General features: G+C 41.4%; 1 protein-coding gene across 1 annotated transcript in view; it reads left to right on the top strand.

The window, feature by feature from the left end:
* Positions 1–26236, top strand: part of SEMA3D (semaphorin 3D) — a 366628-nt gene that overhangs the window by 117906 nt on the left and 222486 nt on the right. The gene's annotated exons all lie outside the window — the stretch shown is intronic.

Genomic DNA, 26236 nt, shown 5'->3' with positions numbered 1-26236 from the left:
AAGTGACCACATCACTCCTATCCTGTCTTCACTCCGATGGCATCCCATCGAGGGTAGAGCTATCTACAAAACGGCGTCTATCACCCACAAAGCTTTGCACTCTCCTCCCCTCGCTATCTGGCGAATAAACTGAAATTGTCTGAAGGCTCAAGACCTTCTCGGAATGCGGCAAAGTTTTTTCTTGAGCCCCCCTCCTTCTAAAGGGAAAAATTGATGGCACAATCGTTCTCAGGTAATGCGGTGAGAATCTGGAACTCGCTTCCTCTTTCGCTCCGTGCCATCACCTCCATCCAGATCTTCAAATCTCTTCTACTCCAAAGACGCTTTCAGAACTAATTCCCTCCTTCTCAGACCCCACCAGGAAGTTCTGTAGTCATTGTAAATTTGTCATATATATTTATTATTTTGTTTGTACATTCTGTGCTTGCTGCGTTTGATATTGTGTCCCTTTTGCCTGTGTTGTTTTGATTCCATGGCCTGCTATTTTTCGCCAGGAAGTTCTTTAGTCAATGTAAATTTGTCATATATATTTATATTTTTGTTTGTACATTCTGTGCTTGCTGTGTTTGATATTGTGTTCCTTTTGCTTGTGTTATTTTGATTCTATGGCCTGATACTTTTGTTTTGTTCCATTCCTGTAACAGTTCTCTCATGTAACGTAACTGGTCCTATTGTACAGTGCTCTGACACCTTCGGGTAAAGTCCATGCTTTATAAAAATGTATTAAATAAATAAATAAATAAATCAAGCATACTCAGCTTATTATTGTCAGCTAGGAGAGGAGAGTTGCCATATCCTCTTCATTAGGGGAGACTGGATAGCATACCATTAACAGTGGAAATATTATGGAGGAAGGCATTTTAGTTTTTTACTGTAAGTTATCTAATTCATAGCATAATTCGTTTTTAAAAGTTTCCTCATGTTTCACATTGAAACATAAACTACTCTATATATTATTTTCATTTTATACCATTTTCATTAATTGTTGTCAGTAGTATGAGGAATGTTTTTTCACAATGCAAAATAATAGTGCTGGCCCTAGACAGGCAAACAATATATTTAACAAGGAGAAAAGAAAGAGAAATCGTTAAATCAGAGTGAAAGTGTAACATTTCCAACACATTTTCAGGAAAAATTTAGATTTTTCTCATTCAGATCGCAATAGTAGATAATATGAAAGAGAGAAAAATGCTATACAAGTAAGATGCTAGATTTGAACCGATCAATGCATGATTTCAAAATTATAAATTTGAGGCCTAACATATCAGGAGAGCACTGATCCGGTGATTTGAGAAATGTGGCCAAACAATTAGATCTTTGGAATGAATCAACAAACATATTGTTCACCAAACTCACATGGATTTCATTGAATTTAGAAACATACACAGTCTGCTCATGGTTAGCTATTTGACAACTCAAAGGTATTCATGCTGTTTGATTTATTGTAAGCCAAACCACATATCCATCTCTGCTAGCTATTCAGTCGTTTACAGAGTGGCAGCCGGTATGTCTTCTATTAGTCGAATAACCACATCAAAACACTTTCATTACTTCCTGAAATTAAGTTGAAACCTTTGCTTTCATGTTAACTTTCCTCTGTGTAGAGATAAAAAATTAACTACTGAAAGTTCTAGACTTCCCGCATGAAGTCACTTGAAGTGATTTCAAAGGTAAGAGAAGCAGTTTAACCTGCTTTCCAAGACACACGTTTGAGCACTCAGCTACTTTTAACAATATTGGTAATTGTCCGAAGTGCTTGTGGTGACCTTGGCCTCATGCATAATAACTCAAACTGAGTCAATCATTGCAGCTACCCAGTATGAGGGCCAGACCAATCACACCAGATGGAGACCTTTTTGTGCAGTCAAATAGGATAACATTTTGTGAAATTGACTCCGCACAGGGAGGTTCATTGAAGTCACACAGCAGGCACTCATAATCTTAATAAAAGTGAAAATAGGCCATGTAAGTGATGGATTAGCCCAAAACAGTGATAGACACAACACTTAATAGATAATGTATTTTCATGCAACCCACGTGAGAGAGAATTTAAAATATTGATTTTGACTAGAGCACGTGGCCCTGTCAAACGTTATTAGGTTTTCATAAGGACAACACTATTAGGTACACATTAAACAGGCGACTTTTGTTATTTATCTCTCCATAATGCTCTGACTTGTATGTATTGGTTGGGATTTTCTATTGCTGCTAAAAAAAGAAATCAGTAGCAGTATACAGAATTTCTTTTGAAAGGGATATTATGTTTTGCTGCTTACATTTTTCAGAGTTTGACGTTACAACGTATAGAACTGTTTTTAAATCACTCCATATTCATATTCTGATGTGTAAAATATTTCATTTAATTTGGGTAATGCCATGACAATGGCTAATGGCTTAGCGGATTCTTGCTAATTTGCATGCAGATATTTAGAAATGAGGGTCTCTGAAAGGTAATCAATATTGCGTATGTATGTATGTGGTAGAAGTATAAAAAGAACCTAGCAAAACGACAGAGAAGCACTGCGAAGGTCAAAGGCAGGTATACAGTCAATTGACAAGGAAGGTAGCTGGATGCTGGAAAGTTACTGCATGTAGTGCTCTTTAAGGAGAAGTGTATTCCTCTCTTTCTTTTTCCTAAATTGTAGCAGCACCGAGGGCGGGGGTAGGGGTGGGGGAGAGTTGGTCAGAGGAGGAGGAGGGTGTACTTATGGAGGTTTGAAAGAATTTGAAATTATTATGTGACTAAACGTATTTATGTGTGTATAAAAGAAGATTTTGTGACTTTTCTTACATCATATAAAATAATTTCTCATAATTAAAATTTGAGTAGAAATCGAGCATGATTGGTGTTTGGTTACCATAAAGGTGAATGGGGTAGGACAATTTAGTATGCCGTTTCTAATTGCATGGCAAATTCGGAGCCAGCATTCACCAACTATGTGTGTGGCTGTTGGATACACAGACTGCCATTAAATCCTTTACATTAATGTTTGTGTACACAGACAGAGTTTGTTGACGCCAAGTCCTATAAATTATAGGGTCATGGCTGGGGAACACCACACCTTTGAAACAAACTGCTAGCATGGTACACTGCTCAACAACTTTCTCTATCCTGTATGTGTCTCATATTTCAAAAACTTCTAGGGGAAGTAATATTAATCCTATTATGTCTCTTGGTTATATATTTGCAATTTTTTGATGGTTTATGTTGACAGGATAATTAGACCGTGCACCAGGTTAGGATATTACACTATAGTTTTATTTTTCTGATGTTCAGGTTAAGAAGCATTTGTCAACTAATGAAGTTGTGATATTTCAATAGTGTATGCCAGTGCTAACTATTGAAGTATTCATCATGTTTATATGGTGCCTGGTTAGAAGCCAGTTATATGCAAATGAATATCAGATTTGCTTTTTGCTTGCCAATGATGACTATAGATTCATATTTTGCTGCTTACAAAAGCAATTCACTAGCTGCTCTCTTGTTGCTTCATACATTTACACTTCATGTATTTTAAGTATGTATGTATATAGAATCTACATAGAGGAAACCTAGCCAAAAGGCAGAAGAAGGTTATAGGGAAGCATATTAATTTTTCTTTAAAGAGGCGAGTCTTCAACTCTTTCCTAAACTGAAGCAGCATTGGGATGTTCCGAATGCCTACGGGTATGTTGTTTCAAATCCAGGGTGCATAGATGAAAAAGGACTGCTGCCTTGTTTTTTTCCTATTTACATTTCTTATTCACCAGTCTGATCATGACTTGGCTGTGGGTATGCCAAGATCCAGCGGAAACAGCTAGCTTCTCTGCAAGATATGTGTGGGCACTGATCATGATGGCCTTGTAAATAATGCAGCTGGTTTTGAATATAGCGTAGGCTGGAAAGGGGAGCCAATGGAATTCCATCAGGATGGGGATGATGTGATCATATTTCCTCGGGGCATGCAGGAAATGTGCTGAGGAGTATAGGATGTCCTTAAGATCAGCCAGCTCTGGAACCTGGGAGGCCATGTAGCAGAGCATAGGCATCATCTAGATTACAAGAGTACGAAGGCCTAAATTGCAGTTCTGAAGTTACTTTGTTTAAGAAGAAACAGCTTCACTTTCTTTATTAACGAGAGTTGGTACCAGGTCATCTTTGTGTTTTTTAGTAATGTGTTACTTAACTGTAAGGCTGGTATCCAAGGTGAATACAAGTGATTTAACATTTTGTGAAAGCTGGACTTCTAAACCATCAATGTTCATGCCATTGAACTAGGTTTGTACTATTTCTTGCATCTTGCTCTTGGCAAATAACAGGAATTCTGTCTTAAATGGGCTGAGCTTCTAGTGGGCACTGAACATTCAGGTCTGGATGAGGTGCAGGCATTGTTTCAGGAGAGGATGTCTAGAGGAGATAATACTTTCAGGTAGAGTTATGTGTTATCAGTATATTTGTTACTCTTTTTGCTGTTATCTGTAAGAAGAGCCCTAAGGGGCTTTCTGTAGTGCCTGAAGATGACAGGAGTCCGAGTTGAACAAAGTAGTCTTTATTTGAGTTTTAGGAGAAAAACAGGTGAGTGAATTATCCCTTGATCCTATTTGCCGCTCTACAGCCTGCATGAGGTTGTTGATTGTGACAAAGGCAGCTGAGAGGTCAACCCATATCTATAGGCAGGGGTTGTCTTCATCTGTGATCATAAGGGCAAACTCTACAATGTGTAAGGTAGCTATCTCTATACTGCGGCATGATCTGAAGCCAGATTTGGAGTCATGCGAGAGATTGTTAGCATTGATGTGATCTTGGAGTTGAACGAAGGCTTTTTTTTCAATGATCTTGCTGATGAGTGTTGAGCTAGTTATTGGCAAGTTCATCAGGGTCTGATATAGGTTTCTTTAGAAGTGGTCAGAGCTGGGATGTATAGAGGATAATAGGCATGAGAACATTATTTTTTTAGTATTTCAATGTTTTATTGAATGAAAATCTCACATAAGATAGACGGAATCAAGCGAGTTGTGGAATGGCTAATAATATATGTGTATTATACATTGTACTTTTACTGTTGCACATTTCTATACTAGACAGGTTTATTCCTGGTATTCTACCAAAATACTGTGGTTTAAATATTGCCCAACGTAAATATTGTCACTAGAATATTGACTACCACAATATTTTGAAGTTACCTATATGTAGATCAGAATAGATGACAGTGGTGGTTGCTCGAAAATAGAGCAGCCACGCCCTACCAACAAAGCTGCTGCAGCACTGAAAAATAAAATGATAATGACGTTGAGTTATTAGCATTTTATTTTCCTTTTTTTGCAGTGCTGAAGAAAGTGGGGCGACGATCCTCTGCCTTAGCGGAGGAGGCGCCTCTTATAGATGATATGTGTTGCAGGTATGTAGATGTGACATTGTAAATCTATACATACCTGCAAGTGTTCACCTTCACAATATTTTGGTAGTCAATAGTTTTGCTATTTTCTTCTTTATTAAGTTTTTACAATTTATTAATAACAATGCCAGTATGTACTTAGATGGTACAGTGCAGTAGCCACACACTAAATGTTTGCTTAAGGACCTGTGTCCCAATCATGCAGCACATATTTAAAGGTGATCAGGCTGATGTATGAAAAAATATGACAGAACCGGACTATTCATAGGCTTAATCGGATAAACCATATAAACCTAACAAAGCCAATCATACTAAATAGTAGAGAATCCCAATTTTGTATATGCAATACTTTGTAAATTGGAGTGACACTGGAATGGGATGGTCTCCAGAGTATTTCTAAAGGTAAGGTGGTGCGGGAAGGAGTCCTTGTGGAGAACCCTGATAGTGGAGCAATCTATCACTAAAACCTTTGTAATTTGACAGATAGGCGATTATGTTTGTGAAGCCAACCAGAAGCATCTGATCAACTAATTGAATTCGAATGGGTCAATGCTGTTTTTAAAGATTAAAAAACTGGACCCAGTATTTGTATGGTACCAGAATATTTAGGACTAAATATTTTCTGAGAACAATATTAGTTACAAACATTTTATATTCCAAATATCATGTATAAAAATATCTCACCAATGGAATTAATAACAACAGATAATCATTTTGTGACCACTATTTAATACATAATATTTATGCTAGATGATATTTTTGTCAATTACACACTGGCATACAGACTCCATATATCTTTATTGGACGGAAATAGTTTCTTAAATCAATGCAATGCTTCACCCAGAGCAAGCACAATGACTTGAGAGATAAAGAGAGAGAGAAAAAAAGTGTGTGGGGGGGTGCAAGTGTGTGTACTTTTGTGTGTGTGTGTGTGTGTGTGTGTGTGTGCATGCATATGTGTTAGAGAAATCATAGCTTTATATTTTATTAAATGTTTGGCAGGCATGGATACATTATTTTGGTATGGTCAAATACTGATTTGATCACTGCAATTACAAGCATTATTATCTGAGGCAACCTTATGTGGGATAAGAGACTGAAGACTGAATCCAGAAGGAATTTTCAGAAATCAAATTGACTTTTCCAGCACCATTCAGAGTATAAACTGACACTCAGATCGCATACCTGGTTCTTGGTGGTATAGTGTGAAACCACGGCATAATATCACATGAATTGGTGTTGGGCCACAGCACCAAGTGAAATAATGTTTGTTTTAGTAAGATTTCAACAGATGTTCCAATGCAGGAATATTTCCTCTGCTCTGGAAGTGCTTCTCGGAAGCTGCTTGAAGTTCTAAGTCCCACAATATAGGGTGTCCACTCTTAACCCTGGGGCCATAGGGGAAACATACACTATATTAAGCAAAATGTTTCTAAAGGGAAAAGATCAAACTACGTTATTTGCAGGGGCGGTTACTCTGTGAGGGCGTTTGGGCATCGCCCCCTCATTATTTTGCCCCAGGCAGCTGTGAGCAGCACTGTTTTAAAAAACTATAAATATGTGTGTAATATTAATATATAACTTTAATAAGGGTAGTATTTACTTACACTTCACTCAGCCACGGGCCATCCCATCATTTGTGTGTGATGATGCACGTCATTACTCTGCCTGCGCTTCCAGCTTAGGAGGGTGGGGTGGGGTTAGGAGCAATCAGTGAGTTCAGTTAACAACAACGGCGCATGTGGGATGGGTCAGTGCCTTTCCCTGGCCAGCCCAATATGAGTAGTTTTCACCACTCTCACCTCTAGAATGAAGGAGCCGGGGGAGGAGGGGGGGTCGAAGTCGCAGTGTCCCTCTTTCCTGATGAGCAGCGAATTATCCAGCCCTGGCAAATATAGGCGCTACTTACTGCCCGTCGCCACATCTCCTGCATCCTCTTCCTGGCTTCTTGGGAGAAACAGGAATCAGAAAGCACCAGGGCTCCCACACTCCACGCAGCCAATCACAATGCTGCAATGCAGCATTGTGATTGGTCTGAGTGCTGTGACACGGCGCTCAGCCATGGGCTGGAGGGGTGGGCATGTTCTCCAACCAGGCTGTAATGCAGCCTGCATGGAGAACAGAGAAAGTGTGCATGACTGTTTTGGGTGGCCCGAGAGGGCCAGCCAAACAGTAATTGCACACTTAGGAGTGTTCTACCACACCTCGCCTACTCTGCATCCCCGCTCTCTAACGCAAGCTGCCGCAGCAGGAGGACATTATAAAATGATAATACCATTATGTTATTATCAGTTTATTTTTTACTTTCTTTTGCTGCTTCAAGGCAGTGGCGGTACAAAAGGGGGTGGTGATGGACGGAGCATCTGAACCAATCAAACACTCACACCTAGTCAAAAGATCTGAGTTTAATCCATCACCGTTCCTTAGCCCACTCTGACACCCCAGTTCAAGGCAGTGGGGCGGCGCTCCTCTGCCTTAGCGGAAGGCCACCACTCGTAGTCTGTGTTGTGTAAACTGCAACCTTTCCTCAGTCAGTGTCGGGGAACATTGCCCTGCATTGGGAAGGATGAAGTTCCTTCACTTCACAAATTTTTCATTTCACTTCAACCACTCCTTGTATCAGCACCATTTTGTAGCTCCGAAATGAGTTACATTTACATGTGGACATATTTAGAACTGCACATGTGCAGTTATTGAACATGGGAATATTTCTCTAGGTGTAGTAGTCGTAAGTTTCACATTTCCTTTCAATCAATCAATCAATCAATCAATCAAAGCTTTGACTACTTATCTGTTGAAATTTCCTGATCATGGGTGATCTTGCCCAGCACATCCTGCAGCAGGAAATAGAAAGAAGATGTAACCCTCTTAACCCTCCCATGTAACACTACTAGGCACCTGAGAGCACGGCTAGGACAGTACAGAGGCCGGATAGTTGGGAAAGGGGGCTTCCTGGAGGGTGTGACGTTTAGAGGGGGAAGGCACAGTGGCGCAGGCTCTAGTAAAGGATGTAGTTGGCCAAGTTTTACGCAGCTGAGAATGCAGGTGGGCTGATCAATGACGATGAAAACTGCCAAGGGACACAAGACACTAGCAATGCATTATGGTGCCTATACCCTTTTGTATCTCTTTAAACTACGAATAGCAAATCACAATTTGTAGCTACTGCGATGTTGCAAGCTCAAAACTTTGCATCTGTATTCACCCTTTGTTAGTTACACAGTCCATTGCACGTGCAACAGCCATGCAAACCGTAACTTCCACAACAAAAGGAAGGCTCATGACCTCACCATGGATGCGGCAGATGCAATTACAATGTTACATATAATCATACAGGTGTAAGAACTGTTAATTGGATTCGGTATGTGCTGTTCTTTAATTACTTTGTCATTTTGGTTTTGTTACTTCATGGTATAAAAATTATGAGGTCATTGTTTTGATGGCTGTTGTTGCATGGCTGATGTGAATTTGAAGGTTTGTGTCAGTCTTAAGTTTCAATCATAACTGTAGTTTAACAGTGGGTTCGAGAGAATTTAATGGAATTTTTTTTAAGGCGTTACAAGCAATCCTAACTGTAATTTCACTTTAACGTTTGCTTTTATAAAGAAATACGTATATGCCAAACTTGCACCTACGTTTTTGAATGAAGTGACAAGATTTTGTCCACTGAATATTTATTGGAAATGTGCATCACTACATCACTTAGGAAGGGGGTGACTACATTTCTTACATTTCTGAAACCTGAATCATTTCTATGACTTCCCCTTAAAGAATGCCCGAACGCTTTTGCTCCAAATCAAAAACAGCGTATAAAGTTACTTTTAAAGTCAGTTTTCAAGCATGTCAAAGTTTTGCCCTGAGAGAATGATAAATGCGAAAGGGAGGGTGGACAGAGGGTTCGCAGCTAGAGCTCTGCAGCGTTGATAACGTGCCAGAGGTATGAGCAGTATGTTTACCTGAATAATTCAGCACTGTGGATTTTCAAACATCTGTACTTGCCTACAACACTGAAACGTAGTGTTCCAAGTTTGGCGCTAGACAAATACGAATTATTTCTGTAAGGACAGCTGATGGTGAAATTCGGATTAAATATTTTTGCAGCTTTGAAGGTCTACTAAAAGGCTCCTTGTAGCTCAGGCCTAACAGTTATAAACTTGTTGAGGTGAACAAGCTTTCATGCGAACCTACATTACTTATCTTTCTCCAGGATTGAAAAAAAATGTTAATAAGCTGGAGCTATTTTAGCTTCAGACCTCAAAATAGGAAACTATAGACATCAAGGTCAAGGCATATTAAACATTTGAAGTCATAAAAGCTGGTGGCCATCTAATCACTGCTACAATTTGTTGCTGCTGAATGATTTATTGACTTCAATCTGGCTGTTGTGGCTATGACTTGGAATAGGCCATTTATGCTCAATAAGGCAAAGGTGTTTATATCAACTTTTGGGATGATCAATATTTTGTCAACTTTTTCTACTGGTGTTCTTGTTCTAAATGAGTAGCACCGACTAGTGATGATGACTGTTAAATGCTGCCTGTTTGGATGGGGATTATGGGCATTGAGAAAAAAGTTAGCGCTCCTTATTTATCCGCTGGTCTGTCTTTCACCTCACACTCAGGGCTGAGCTGGCCATTTTGCCATTCTCACTTATTGTGGGTGAGCGGCAGGCTAGAGGGCTGCTTTCAGAGCACGATGAACTTCCGTGACCTAACCTGGACCCAATGGCCACATTCTAGGTGTGGCCTTCTGCAGTCTGGGGCAGGTTTGAACAATATTACCAGGGTTGATTTTGGTTTCCAGTCTAGCCCTGCTCAATGACTTGGTGTGTGTGTGTGTGTGTGTATTGGAAGTGCTTTGCTGGACACTTTGTTTTCGGATTTCTAATACTAGATATACACCTCCCCAATGCAGCATACATTTATTCCTAATCTTGACCATTGGGTCCTTTCCGTACTATATCAGGTGACGAAGTTGTAAAAAATGATTCTTGTCCAATTACATTATGTTATCACTGTCCTCAATTGCAAAACGGAACCAACTTTCTTCCTTCTCTGAAATTTAGCCATCACAATAAAAACTTATTTTTATAAAATGTACTAAGAAAGTTCCTATTATAAGAAGGCGTTAGTCTGACAAGAAAAGTCTGCACAGCATTAATCACATGGGACAACAGACTATAAACATGTCTAAGGGAAAATAACTGTGGTATTTGCATCACACTTGGGGCTTTAATTTTAGGCCACGTGTGTAACTAGAGCTGCTCAGAAAAACGCTATTAAATAAATAAAGTGTCAGTAATGTCTGCAAGGTTCTGCCAGAAATTATGGTCTGTGAGTAATAAAACATGACACGGTATGCAATAAAGATAAAATGATTATGCGAATTGAGAGAAACAGCAATCAAGGCACGAACCTGTAGCTGCTGGCTGTGGCTGTTAATTGCAGTACGGAGATATTTCGGTAGCTAACTGCATTCAATTATAAATAATATTTCAAACAGGACTCCAAAAAATGTAAATTTACTCTATGTTTCAGCAAATTAACTAAAGGAGCAGCCAGCGTAATAGAAAATACCGCACGCAGAGGCTACCTTGCTTTAATATGTTCTCAGCCAGTGGCACAAATTTGTAAAAAAAAAAATATATATATACACACACACACACACATATATATATATATATTTAGCTTCGAAAATGTATATTACCTACTGGCGGTCGCCAGTAGGTATATATAGTTAGGATTTTTTCTCTATGGGATTTTTGAAAATTCTATGTCTAATAACTTTGGCGTTTGTGGATGGAATTGGCTGAAATTTTCAGGAAAATGGAACATTTTGTTTCTGAGCAGCCCCTGAAAATTTGGGGGGGGTTTGTCAAGGGGGGGCCGAGAAAAAAGGGGGGTCCCAAAACGTGTTTTTAACATTGAGTTTTCCATAGGGCGGTTGGCCTCACTTTTAGCCCGAACGGCTGAATGGATTTGCACGAAACTTGGCAAAATTGTAGGGACTGGTAGCCCGATGTGCCTTTGCTAGGTCTCAATATATGTGCTCCAGTGGATTTTGAGAAATTAACGTTAAAAAAAAGATATATATCTGTAACAGCGTACCAGGCAGCGCTCCGGTTCGCGGACTTTACGCGTTACGGAGCTTTGTGAAGCGAAGCTGATTGGTTCTCCGGCGTCTGTAAACATTCCAAACAGTCCGTAGCGGCCGCCATCTTGTCTCTCGGTAGGATCGAGAGACAAGAGGAGGCCAAAGCGAAGGGGCAAATGACCATAAGGGGGCATAGTAGATCCCCCCTGACCCTCTAGGTTTGATGTGGAGGTTTTAAAAGGGCCCCGCGGGGCAAAAAAAAAAAAAATAATAATAATCGTACGGCTGAATGGATTTGCACGAAACTTGGCAAAATTGTAGGGACTGGTAGCCCGATGTGCCTTTGCTAGGTCTCAATATATGTGCTCCAGTGGATTTTGAGAAATTAACGTTCAAAAAAAGATATATATCTGTAACAGCGCTCCGCTTCGCGTACTTTTCGCGTAACGGAGCTTTGTGAAGCTGATTGGTTCTCCGGCGTCTGTAAACATTCCAAACAGTCCGTAGCGGCCGCCATCTTGTCTCTCGGTAGGATCGAGAGACAAGAGGAGGCCAAAGCGAAGGGGCAAATGACCATAAGGGGGCATAGTAGATTCTCCCTGACCCCCTAGGTTTGATGTGGAGGTTTTAAAAGGGCCCCGCGGGGCAAAAAAAAAAAAAATAATAATAATCGAACGGCTGAATGGATTTGCACGAAACTTGGCAAAATTGTAGGGACTGGTAGCTCGATGTGCCTTTGCTAGGTCTCAATATATGTGCTTCAGTGGATTTTGAGAAATTAACGTTCAAAAAAAGATATATATCTGTAACAGCGCTCCGCTTCGCGGAGATAAAATTATCTCTGTATTACCTAGCTGTTGCTAACACCAGTTAGCGACCGCTAGTAGGAGATAGCGACCATCTTGGGCCCCACTTTGCATGTCAGTGATATTTATCACTAATGACATGCAAAGTGGGCATGCCAAGATGTTAGCGACTGGAAACAGTCGCTAACATCGCTATCTCCTATTACCAACTTTTGGAGATATTCGCGCTAAGCGCGAATATCTCCAAAAGCTACCACCTGCCCTGAGCAGTTCTTAGCCATGTTATCCAATGGGAGGTGGATAACATGGCTAAGAGCATTAGCTCGGTAATGCATGAATATCGCTGAGTTTTCAGCGATATTAATGCATTTCGGTCGTTTTTTATGGCATTTGCGATAAACCTTGATAATAGCAAGGTTTATCTGCGATAATTTCTGACGATGCTTAGCGGTAAAAAATTCGTTGCTAAGCATCGTTAGGGATAAATATCGCTTAACTTTGGTAATATGCCCCAACGTCTGTTAACGTTCGATTCGAAGGAAATCAGGAAGTGTTGAAAAACATTGTCTGCGCCATCTTGCCTTTTTTCAAATGCCACACTTTTGTCGTGCACGGCAGTCATTTTAGATGCCTTGACCAGACCCACTCTCTGCACGCTGTCGATCCTTAGCATGGCTCCCCACCCTCGCAAGCATCTCCCCCAGGCACTGGTCACCCCCGCTCTCTGTCTTAGGCATGGGTAATAAACCTCCCCCCATCTGCGCTGCTCTTCCCTGAGAATCACACCCTGTGCCCGCCCGACACCTCCCTTTCGCCCTATTCACTACCGCACCCTCTGACACTCCTTTTCCTCTGTGTCCGATTGTCCAGGCCGGTCCTAGGCTATCAGCTAGCCCTGCAGATGTAGTTTATGGCCCCAGCTGTAAAGAATCACCCCTCTTCAAAGGAGTTATAGTAGATCAAGGCCCACACTCGATGAGATCCGTCACAGCACACGCGTTCCTACTATCTGAAAACCATCCTGTATTGTGATTGGGGAGGGGACCGAGCCTGAAGTGGAAGATTCCAGGGATGACTCTTTGTACATCAAAGTTTTTACAATTATGTGTCACATTAAAAATATATAGCACTCCAACAAAGTAGTAAGATTATAAAACTTTAATAACTTATAAATATATACAACAAAACAAAAACAGTAAAAACATATAAACATTTTTAGGGAAAAACAACGAAGTAGCGGTCGGCTGTGCGAATAGTCCCAACGCAGCATAACGTCCAGATTTCTGGACGGCACCCAGGTGATGTTGCCTGGGTGTCGCACTGATTTCGCCATCCGGCGTGGGGCGTCGCGGGGGGTGGGTCATCAGTAGCAAACTGTTGTGCGAATAGTTCCAAGGCAGCAGAACGATGGCACCAAGGTGATGTCCAGTAAGTTGCCGCACTGGTTTTGGTATCCTACAATGCTGCTCCGAATAACGGCGTGGGGCGCCCCGGGGAGGGGGGAGGCGGCGTGAACGGTCCTCTCCAGGTGGAGTCTCGTCTGTTGTAGTGGGGCGCCCCTTTACCGTTTCAGTTGCCATTCCGTCCGCTTTTGGTCCACTGTGTCAAAAGCCGCAATTCAGCTGAGTTGCGCCCACTCTTGCGGTGCAGCGATAGGCGGCTGCCACAGGACTCTTAAAATGGCGGCAGGCTCTTTTCTTTTTGGGCCTGGTCCACTGAAATGGCCCTGGGACACCTTGGAAATCGGACGACTGTCTGCTAGGTCTTGGACCCCATTCTCGAAAGCGTCCCCTCCGCCTTGAGGATTCAACAAAAGTTTTGGGGGCCCCCGACTCCTGCAGGCTTCTGGTGGGGAGCGGCTGCCATGATTGCTCGCGGAATGACCACGACGGAGCCACGAGATGGTGGTGCTTTCATGGTGACGCCAGCTTCAGTCTGAAACATCCAGAAACAAGGTGGGGCTTTCATCGTTTGGGAAAAAAAAAAGTTTTCATCCAATGAAAAGTGTTATTTTTAGGTCATATGATCAAGCCTTCCATCATTAGGAAACCAAAAGTAAAATGAACCAATGAAAAGTTTTATAAACAAGTCACATGACCTGTTATGCGGCATAGGGTATAAAAAGCGTAGAAAATCCGTTGGCACGTGAGGCGGCGTCAGTAGCGGACCGATGTGCGAATAGGCCGAAGGCAACACAACGCGCCAAGATCCGGATGGCACCGAGGTGGTGTCCAGCAAGTTGCAGCACTGGTGTGGCCATCCTACAATGCTGAAAGTCGGCGTGGGGCGCCCCGTTGGCCTGTGAGTTCGCGTCAGTAGCGGACCGATGTGCGAATAGGCCGAAGGCAGCACAACGCGCCAAGATCCGGATGGCACCGAGGTGGTGTCTAGTAAGTTGCCGCACTGGTGTGGCCATCCTACAATATTGAAAGTCGGTGTGGGGCGCCCCGTTGGCCTGTGAGATGGCGTCAGTAGCGGACCGATGTGCGAATGGGGCCAAAGGCAGCGCAACAATATTTTCGGAATAGAAGACACCACAAGGCGCTGAGATGCCAAGATCCGGATGGCACCGAGGTGGTGTCTAGCAAGTTGTGGCACTGGTGTGGCCATCCTACAATGGTAAAAGTCGGCGTGGGGCGCCCTGTTGGCCTGTGAGATGGTGTCAGTAGCGGACCGATGTGCGAATGGGGCCAAAGGCAGCGCAACAATATTTTCTGACTAGAAGACACCACAAGGCGCTGAGATGCCAAGATCCGGATGGCACCGAGGTGATGTCTAGCAAGTTGCTGTACTGGTGTGGCCATCCTACAATGCTGAAACTCGGCGTGGGGCGCCCCATTAGCCTGTGAGATGGCGTCAGTAGCGGACCGATGTGCGAATGGGGCCAAAGGCAGCGCAACAATATTTTCTGAATAGAAGACACCACAAGGCGCTGAGATGCCAAGATCCGGATGGCACCGAGGTGGTGTCTAGTAAGGTGCACTGGTGTGGCCATCCTACAATGCTGAAAGTCGGCGTGGGGCGCCCCGTTGGCCTGTGAGATGGCGGCAGTAGCGGACCGATGTGCGAATGGGGCCAAAGGCAGCGCAACAATATTTTTGGAATAGAAGACACCACAAGGCGCTGAGATTCGGTTAGCACCGAGGTGGTGTCTAGCAAGCTATGCAGCTGAGTTGCGTGCGCACTTGCGGCGAATAGGTCGAAGGCAGCACAACAATGTTTTCTGAATAGAAGACACCACAAGGCGCTGAGATTCGGTTACCACCGAGGTGGTGTCTAGCAAGTTGCTGCACTGGTGTGGCCATCCTACAATACTGCTCCGAATTACGGCGTGGGGTGCCCGAAGGGGGGGGGGAGGCGGCGTGAACGGGCCTTCCTAGGTGGAGGCTCGTCTGCTGTAGTGGGGCGCCCCTTTACCGTTTCAGTTGCCATTCAGCTGAGTTTTGGCCGCTCTTGATGCTACAGCGACAGGCGGCTGCAACAGGACTCTCAAAATGGCGGCCTGTTCTTTGGATTTGGGCCTGGTCCACTAAAATGGCCCTGGGACACCTTAGAACTCGGACGCTCGATTTTTTTTTCCTTTCCTCTACATGCAAAAAAAGGTAAATGCCCGGTACGTTATACGCTTCATCTGCCACGATGTACTCTCCAGAGGAACCGAAAAAAAATATAGTTATGGTAACTATACCATGCATCGTCATATGGAGAGGTGGCACCAATTAATTATAGTGCTGCATAAAAGAGAGATTTGGAGGAGAACCCCCGACCTGCCAGTACATTCATCAAAGAAGTGGCACTGACAGCATCAGAGGCAAGGGAAACGGTCCCAAATATTTAGAAGAACTTTGGAAAGATTAAAATGACATGTTTAGATTGTGGCAAATTAATTTCATGTGGACAGATGAGTGTTACTCTATAAATACAGCATATGAACATCATCATAGTCGATGGTTGGTAGAGACATTTTGACTATATCCTGGACCTGCCCGTCCTCGCCCAAAATGGCGCCGGAATAAATGGGACTCGTAACTCCTTGTTGTGTACTGGTTGCAGAACCTTGAAATCACGAGATACGTATGCAGTTTTGAAGCACATGGCGGGCGGGGACGAGAATTGATTGAGTATTTCGACATCCCTATTGATATTAAGTTCTGATGTGTTATTGATTACTGTACTATTGAAAGTTCGAATTAACGTCACGCATGGTACTTGCCCGCAAATGTATATCTAGATAATTTTATTGTAACTGGCCCTGTCGTATTTTAATTATAAAATGTACGTCCACCGATTCCGCAACTGTTAGACACCTTAGTTCTTGCAACCTAATGGCCCGCCCGTTACGTTCCTCTACAGTGTAAATGTCTACTCATCATATACGATTACAGTTTGCTCCGTGGCCGGCCCACGTGGTTATAGGCTCGTATTTGTATAATGAAATTTTCACAATAAAGGTTTTTAAAAGAAAACATGGTAGTAGTATATACATTGGTAAAGTTTTTAATAATAGTCACTGTTTTAGAATCATTAAAAGGCAAGTGAAATAAAGCAGACCAATTACATGAAGGGTAAAAGGTATAATACGCAGGAACGCAGTAAAGATAAATGGTAAAGGGCTGTTGTGTTTTCTACTCCTGCAACATAAAGTGATCGATAAGAATCTCATATTCAGGCGTATCGGAGACTAAGACAGCAGTTCGACCCTCTTTTGCTCAACGGCTCCGTCATGGGACGAAGAAACGCCCTTTTTCTCGAAAAAAGAATATATATTTTACTTGCAGGACAGTTGTAAATTTTCCGGGAAAGTACATTAGCCTGGAACATTATAACATATATTTAAGAAAAAATAATGTTCGGAAGTAATAAAAAGCGTAATTTTTAGGTCATATGACCAAGCCTTTCATCATTAGAATAAGAAAAGTAAAATGAACCAATGAAAAGTTTTATTAACAAGTCACATGACCTGTTATGCTTACGTTACGCGCTGCGCGTCGCGCCCCGGATGACTTCCGGATGCGCTAACGCGGCGCGTCATATGACGCATTACGCGACAACGCAGGTCCAGAATATAGTCAAAATGTCTCCACCAACCAGCGGTCGGAACACAACCCCTTTCAGCAGGCTAAATAGTTCTGTTAAATGACAACAGAAGCGACAGGCAACAAGAACCATCAGTCAAAGAGGGGAGGGCTAGTTCTTCTCTACCGGGTTACATTGGGGCGCTACCGGAACTGATCGAATTGGTAGTCTACAGTGTTTCTGGATGTTTCAGACTGAAGCTGGCGTTAGCATGAGAGCACCACCATTTCGTAGCTCCGTCGTGTCCATTCCGCGAGCAATCATGGCAGCTGCTCTTTATCGTTATTTTGGGCGGGGTGGGTGGCGGAGCCGAGCTGTATTGCAGCCATCATGGTGTGGAGTTCAGTTCATCTCACTAGTTTCGTATTTGTCATGAGGGGTTGTTCTTAATGTTTCTATTTTAGCGAGGTCAAAAAGAGATCCCATTAGTGGCCTACTGATTTTGCTCGATTCCTTTTGTTTTTTTACACGATTTTTCGTTATCTGCAAAGACTAAACAGAGTATTGCGACTCTGTGTTTGTTTGTAAATAGAGAATGAACCAAAGAGAACCAATTCTAAAACAGTAAATGCTTGGATAACAATCAATCAAATGGAGAGAGAAGCAGGCACGACGTATTACAACGGGGGCAAAGGCCTGCGTTAACTACCTTTCACTATCTGCAAAGAGAGAGTACTCCTAATAGAAATGAGGGGGGGGGCAGCATTCAAAGCAGATCAGTGTGCATAAACACGAAAATGTTTTTACTTACCACGTACTTGACATTCGACAGCTTATGATATTTGCTATTAAAAAACCATTGAAATTCACTGAAAAAACCATAGGTTATAGACCATATATAGTTAGGAATTAGCATTTACAAAACCTTGAAAATTCACTGAAAAAACCATAGGTTATAGACCATATATAGTTAGGAATTAGCATTTACAAAACCTTGAAAATTCACTGAAAAAACCATAGGTTATAGACCATATATCGTTAGGAATTAGCATTTAAAAAACCTTATTTTACCCACACAAAACCATTGAAATTCCATATATAGTTAGTTGCACTAACTATATATCGCGTACCCGCAATCCACTGCTGATGATGTCACATATTACATCATTCATGACATGGTCAGTGACATCACTGATGACATCACTGATGACATCTCAAATGACATCACTGATGACATCACTGATGACATCTCATTTGACATCAATGACCACATCACTGATGATATCATTCATGTGACAATACAATGCATCTCCTCACATTTTAATATAACCTCTGTTTCACCCAGTGTTAAATACAGAGTATAATTTTTGAAACCATTGACACACCAATACTAGTTACTACATACGCACTCACTGATTCCTACGTCTACACACACCTTCACTCATTCACCCATACAATCATTCATACATACAATCACTCATCTTTACAACACTATCATATGCACTCATACACCTATACAGACACTCACAGTCTGCCACTCATCCATGGAGTTACTCACACACCTAGTCAGTCCTGTAAAGAATCAATGACACTTCCATTTTCTTGTCTATACAGTTAAACATAGAGCACCTTACATTTTCAAACATATACTAACACATACTTACCTTCTTATACAATCATTGATACAAGTACACATTGATCTGCACAGAGTCATACACCTCCCAGCCAGCCACACACACACTCAGTCTCCCATACAAATACTTGGGCAATCAATCAATAACCCATATAGTTACTCATATAGCTACTGATCAACACATGCAGCAGTTTATAGAACAACAGACATAATGATGCACAAATTAAGACAGTTTAGTCACTAACCCATGCACTCAGTGAGACACATTTAATCACTCAGTCATACAGTCAGTCATGCACCTACTAAATCCTTCGTCCAGACACTTACATATCCACTCATTCTTCAATATGTAAGACATATTTAAACTTTACAGAAACAAAAAATCACTGGATGTTGTTATCAGTCATGTCATCAGTGATGTCATTTGAGATGTCATCAGTGATGTCATCAGTGATGTCACTGACCATGTCATGAATGATGTAATATGTGACATCATCAGCAGTGGATTGCGGGTGCGCGATATATAGTTAGTGCAACTAACTATATATGGAATTTCAATGGTTTTGTGTGGGTAAAATAAGGTTTTTTAAATGCTAATTCCTAACGATATATGGTCTATAACCTATGGTTTTTTCAGTGAATTTTCAAGGTTTTGTAAATGCTAATTCCTAACTATATATGGTCTATAACCTATGGTTTTTTCAGTGAATATATATATATATATATATATATATATATATATTATGAGCTTAGAAAATGTACTTCTCGATTTACAAAAAGAATGAGAAGTGGAGGACTATTTGTGTTCTAGTGTTGCTAGTTTGATTTATTGGTGTATATACATTCCACATAAATGTTAATGAAATGAAAAAGTTAAAAGCTTTTTCTGGATTCCTAGCAAGTTGTGGCAGATTCCCATACAAGGCCTTTGGAATGGCCATGCCACACCTTGATTTCACTAAAGTCAGAACCTAGATTACATCATTTCTCATTGTATGGAGGGATATGCTTTCAGAGAAATATCCCTATTCGAGAACTACTTTTGGATGTTGAATGAAGTTAAAGGAAGGAAATATATATTACTGTGCTGCCACGTGATGATTTACAGAAAGACATTAGCAAACGTGCATTCGTCTGGTATTCAAGAGAATTACTTCTTTAAGTTGAAGATGGATGTTTTGAGTTGTAGGAGCCTAATTCTCTGCATTCTAAACTTTTTGTGGGTTCACCTGGTTTGACTATTTATCAGCACAGGTTGTTAGTTACTTGTGGTTTAATGAAAACATTACTTCAAGATTTCAAAAGAATAAATTAAGTAATGTTTTATGTACAGCCGCGGCCCGTGGCGGGAGTTGCGGTGGGGCAGAAAGGCGGGGCGGGGGAGGGGCAGGGTGGGGGGTGCTAAAAACCGGACTATGGATAATTGGAGGTAAGAGCGTGTCCTGCATCGCATTTTGCGATGCAGGGCGAGCTACGAAATTCGTTTTATTTATTAAATTGTTTACTTACCTCCAATTATCAATATTCTGATTTTTAGCACCCCCACCCTGCCCCTCACCCGCCCCGCGGTAGAAATTGTTAAAATATTCTGGAATAGAATTACAAACATGGAATATTTGCCTTTTGCAAAACTATCCTTAAAAAAATCACTAGCAAGGAACAGTACCCCATCAGAAGAATTCCTACGCTTCAAAAAGGAAGCGCAAACCTTCCTAAAGAGCAAATTCATCCGTTAACTCTCTTTTATTGCGCATTCCCCTTCTCATGGCCTATGTTTCTGTGCATAATCTCCTGTATTGCTTGGGCCTCTCCATGTATATATTGTTCCCCTTGTTTTATTGCTGACATGTCGCTCGCTGATTTTGGTACTGTACTGTTTATTGTATATAGCTCTGACTTTTATACTACTGTAGTCAATTCCCAACCCCATCCTTGTATTTTGGCTATGCCTATACTGTACGCAACGTGTTTATCCCTGTAAAGTGCTCTGATACCCTAATGGGTCATGTTTGCGTTATATAAAACGTCAAATAAAGAAATAGATAAAATGAACAAGTCCGATGCCATGGAGTTGCGGTCTGGTTTCCAGAAGAAGCTAAAAAAAAACAAATTATCTCTGGAGCTCATGGTCTACATCACAAGGAGGTCGGTAATGAGGTGGACCATCTTTGCTATTTTAATACAAGTCTGCAATCCTAACACATTTATGGCCATTTATGCTCACTTGATAAGCCATTCTCCCATTCAGGATTTTACCACCAACTAATCTCTTCAAATCCCTTATGATGGCCAAACAAATGCACCAAACAAATGCACCAAAATGGTAGCACATCTGTAACATTTACATTATGCGCAAAATCTTCAATGCATCATTAAGAACTTCTTCTATTGGATAACCAAAGCACTCCAATTTATGTTATGTACTTTTTCGGGAAATAAACTACCACACCCTAGTTCAGCGGGTCTTAACCTTTTGACTTATGTGGACCCACTGTGAATCATTACTTGATTCCTAGGAGCTCCACTGAGTCATTCTTGGAATTCAGGGTCCCCAGCCTATTAAATTACTAGGATTTAAACTTCAAAAGAATACACAAAAATACAAAAGCTAGCATACACTGCACAAAAACTCAAATAATGAAGTATTAGGTTCAATTATAACCAAATATGGAAACAAAAATCACATTTGCGATTTTTCTTCTTCAATTGTGTATACCTTACTCATTTTAATGTATTCATTTTAATCATGTTTAATTTTATAAAACAGTTGTGGAACACTGAATAGGCCTCGAGTATCCCCAGAGGTCCTTGGACCCCAGGTTATGATCAAAAGCCCTAGATTATTTCTCCTAATAATAGAATCAGATGCGACTCCCTTATCGATGTAGCCTGTCATATATACTGCCACTGACACCTTCCATGATTTTCCCCAACCTCCACCAATCTAAAATTGCCTCATCTGGCTTATTGATGCTTTGACTATCCAAATGATTGCTCCAAAACTGAATTGGGTATGGTGACTAAAAATTGTCTTTCTTTAAGGGTGATATATTGATATCAACCTTCTTCATTATAGAGAGAGCTGTTCATACATCAAATTGTCACCATGCAATAATATAACAGTTTCTCAGACACTTATCTCTCGCTCACAGGGGGATATTCACAAAGAAGTAGCGGTGAGAGGCGTTAGCCTCTTTGGCTTAACGCCTCTCACCCCACTTCATAAACGCCAGTCTGCACCCTATTCACAAAAATGTGGTGCAGGCTGGCGTTACCCACATCGACGGCGATAAAGCTTGCGATTTATCACCAAAACAGACACCCTTGCACCAGAGCGCAAGGGTGTCTGCAAGCAGGGGATTTGTTAAGGCACAGGACGGCGTCCCTTCCAGTACATTAACAAACTGAAAATGCCAGTTTGCTTTTTCCATGTGTGCTGCTACATGCAGCCCACACGGAAAAAGCAAAAACGAGGAGAAATACATGTTTTATTTTCATTTAGCCACCTTGAGACTGGAAATGTTCTGGTCTTAAGTTAGGCGCTACCTCCTATTGTCGCCCCCCTTGATAATAGGCAGTAGCATCAAACTCAATGGGTGTTGCGGTGGTATGCCCACCGCAACACCCACTGCACGCCCCCTTTCACAATAAGTTCTGCATTAAAAGGACCCTATTCTCAAGGCAGCGTTAAGCCACTTAACGTGACTTTTAGCCACGTTAGGTGGGTTAACACTGCCTTGAGACTAGGGCTCTGGCCCTATCGCCACTGGTACGTCAATAAAAGTGAAGTTCCCATGGCGATAGGGACCTGAGAATATGCCCCACAGTGTTTCATGTTAATCATATATTTACACATACTCTCTCAAACTTTTATAAACACAAATGTTTATCACAGATATCACTGCATTTGTACCATATTATACACATGAATGGGAAAATAAAACCTCTCACATTACTGTGACATTTACACATCCGTGAAAGTTAGATTCCAATGTTTACTTGCAGTTATTCACAAACGTACCAAATGAAATATAGAATGAAACTATCTAAGAAAATTGCACTGGGTACTCAGAGCACCTATAGATCATTTCCAATGACTATTGACAAATGTAAACATCGAAATACATTTAACCCTCTGTGAAACACTATGGCCAAAATAAGATTAACAATGCAAAGCCATTATCAAATACCCTCAAGTAAGTAAGAAGTAAGGTAATGCCAGTTCCAAGGTTTCTCAAGTGTAGCTACTTGAAGATGTACCCTTTCTCATTCCAACAATATCATCCTAAAAATTAAAGAAGAGCCTTCCATTTCTAGCTATTTTTGCTGCATATCTCACAAGCCAGCCCATTCCTCATACCCTTCTCTCATCTTATCATCATTACCATTCATTTCATTGTCACTGACCTAAAAGTACTATAGCTCTACCACAGATATACATTAAGGGCCTGATTATGAATTTGACAGACTTGGAGCGGGCCGCCATGCCAGCGTCCCTCTTCAAGATCACCAAACACATAGTCTGTCTACCTGTCGTATTCCGATTGGAATACATGTCGGGTCCTGAGCGATGGTCCCATGGGGTGCCTTTCAATGGCTGGTATATGAGCCTTAGAAAGGCAGCACTGTGGGACTTCCACAGAGCGTTCCAGTATGGCATAGACTGTGAGCCTGGAATAGGGCGTGTATACAGACAGAAGGGCACACCATGTGCCATTCTGCATTCATCTCTTGGCCCAGAGGCAACATGGGTAAATGAAGGCCCCCCTTAGTTTCCTCACTGCATACTTTTCATGGCAGGCTCACCACCATAAAAACTGTAGCAGTGATGAAACTCGTAATATGCTTGCCGGTGCAGCAGAGCCACCACCAGCATATTGCGGGCCTCCAGCGGCTGCAAGACAACCAAGGAATGGTGGATTGCTAGCGGTAGCAGTGGTCCTATGACGGTTCAATCGCCCAAGTCACAAAGCGGCAGTCAGACCACTGGTGCGGCGGTACCCACACTGCCCTCTCGGTTTGATGATCTATTGGACTACCATACTCTGAATCAGGCCCTAAGACTTAGGGCTTTATCATTGGACAGATGTGGGACATCCACCAAAAAGTGACTGATGCTGCTGGCCCTCTAAATGCCACAGACAGAACGGCTGGAACATTATGGCAAACTCTAAATTGTCTGCTAACCTAAAGAAACAATGCACAAGATTTTGATGGCCCGATTCACAAAGGTAAAGTTAGACCAAAGTCTAACTTTATGACTTTCGGTATTCACAAAGGGCATTTACTACTCGGGCACCCTGCGTGGCTTTCCATGACCTTGTAAAATATGGCCCCTTTCCACGCATTACTTTGCATGAAAGAGGCGTGCCATTGGTGTTGCTGTGGGTGTTCCCACACAACACCCATGGATTCTGCCACATTCCCAAATTTGCAAGGTTTTGTAAATCTGTGAATGCGTCAGAAACCTATGTCTCCTCAGGAAAGGCGTAAGAGTGGCACAACGAGGAGAACTACTTTTATTTCTCCTGGTTCTTTCCTCTTTGTAGGTGTTCTGCTTTTTGCAGCACACCTAGAAAGAGGAAGATGCCATCAATGGTTGTTTTTGTTCAGGAAGGTGTGCCTTTTACACTGGTGCAGGGGTGAGAACAGGGATACACCATATTGCTTTAAATACGTTGCATCCCTGTGCTGTTCAAATGACTCCGCTCAGTGCAGCAAAATGGCTTGTGGCACCGCACTGCATCTTTTGCTTGTAAATGAGGCCCACAGTTTCTGAACCTAAACATAGGTCTTTGACCAGGGTTAATGTATGTTGTCCATATTTTATACCCGTGCTCCTAAATTTGAGACTCCATACAAGTCCATTTATCCCTTTGTGCAAACTGCGCCAGAGTAATAATGGCAATAGGGAGGAAATGTCTATAACAGAATGATCATGTGATGGTCACTAGGTAAGTGTTCCATGGACCTGAAACTACCAGCTCACCCAATCCAAGAACATTTTAAAGTACATATGGAAGAAAGAAAAATAGTAAAAAATCGATCTCTTTCCTCAATTGTAAAGTAAAGTAAAAACACTATAATACTTATCACAACGTTTACCAGCAGCATGTACCTCGGATGCAACCTTCAAAGAATGGTCTACTTGGTAAGTGTTCAACAAATGAGATAACCATAAAGCAACCAATTCACAATTCTGGTTCGGAGATAACCACTTTAGGAATAGCAGGTACCTCAATATCTGCTTCCTATACAAAACTGAACATCTTTTTTTTTCCAACAGATCATGTGCAAGGAAACTATGTTGGATAATTTTAGCTCACCGTTCCTTTTAAACTCTTAAATATTAGGATTTCTAGTTTTTCGAAGTCTTTAGCAAGAAAGTTAGCCCTTGTTATAGATCTCCTTTGTTAAGAACATTTAAATATATTTCATTTGCAATTTAATCAACATATGTGCCTTAAAGTCTCTCATGATATGGACCAGGTCTGGCTCTTAACAGTCACGTGATAATATATTGTAGGATGGTATGAATCTCATGTTGTGTGTGGTTCTTATTAGGATTGTAGAACAATAACTAACTTGTGTTTACTTGGAGCAGCTGCTCCTTTACAATCTGCTTGTTAATTTTGGATTGAGAGTAGACTCTGCTCCTCCTGTTGATGCCTAAGTAAGGGAACAGAGGTGGGGTTTATCAAAGATCCTATTACTATTATCACTACAAATGAGGTACCGTAGATCTGTGTCATCTTACCTTTGTCTATTTAAACAATATGATAAATGTTTTATGGGCATCTATTTTTCTTTTTGAAACATGGCGTTTGTTTAATGCCTGTAAATATTTTTCTTATATTATAAGAACGTATTGATTCAACATAATGTCATTGAGTGAGGATAGTTATACTGTACTGCATGAGGATACCCAGTGAAGCTGAATTCTGATTTGGGCCCACCAATTATGAAATCCTTTCCTTGTGCTAAATTTGCTTCCAATCAGCAAGTTTCCTTCATTCCGCATTGCACGTTACTTTAAGGTAGTTCCACAGAGTTGACAATTATTGGCCTACCTGTAGTTTGAAGAATTTTCTGATTTGTGTATATCTATTCGCCACATGAAGTGCCCCCTCCCTATTGTTAGTAGGCGTCGTTTAGGTCATTGTATGTGCGAGTACAAACTATGCTTAGCTTTTCCGCATAAATTACTCAACACAAATTGCAGTTACTAAATACTTGTGATTCCAGATTTTCAGCACGTGGGACTTTGTAACTTTTGTATCTTTCTCGTAGTTTTGGGAAAAGTATCCTAAATT

This window comes from Lissotriton helveticus, chromosome 1_1, assembly GCF_964261635.1.
Source record: "Lissotriton helveticus chromosome 1_1, aLisHel1.1, whole genome shotgun sequence".
Taxonomy (NCBI): Eukaryota; Metazoa; Chordata; class Amphibia; order Caudata; family Salamandridae; genus Lissotriton; species Lissotriton helveticus.
This window is presented reverse-complemented; position numbering and strand designations above follow the sequence as displayed.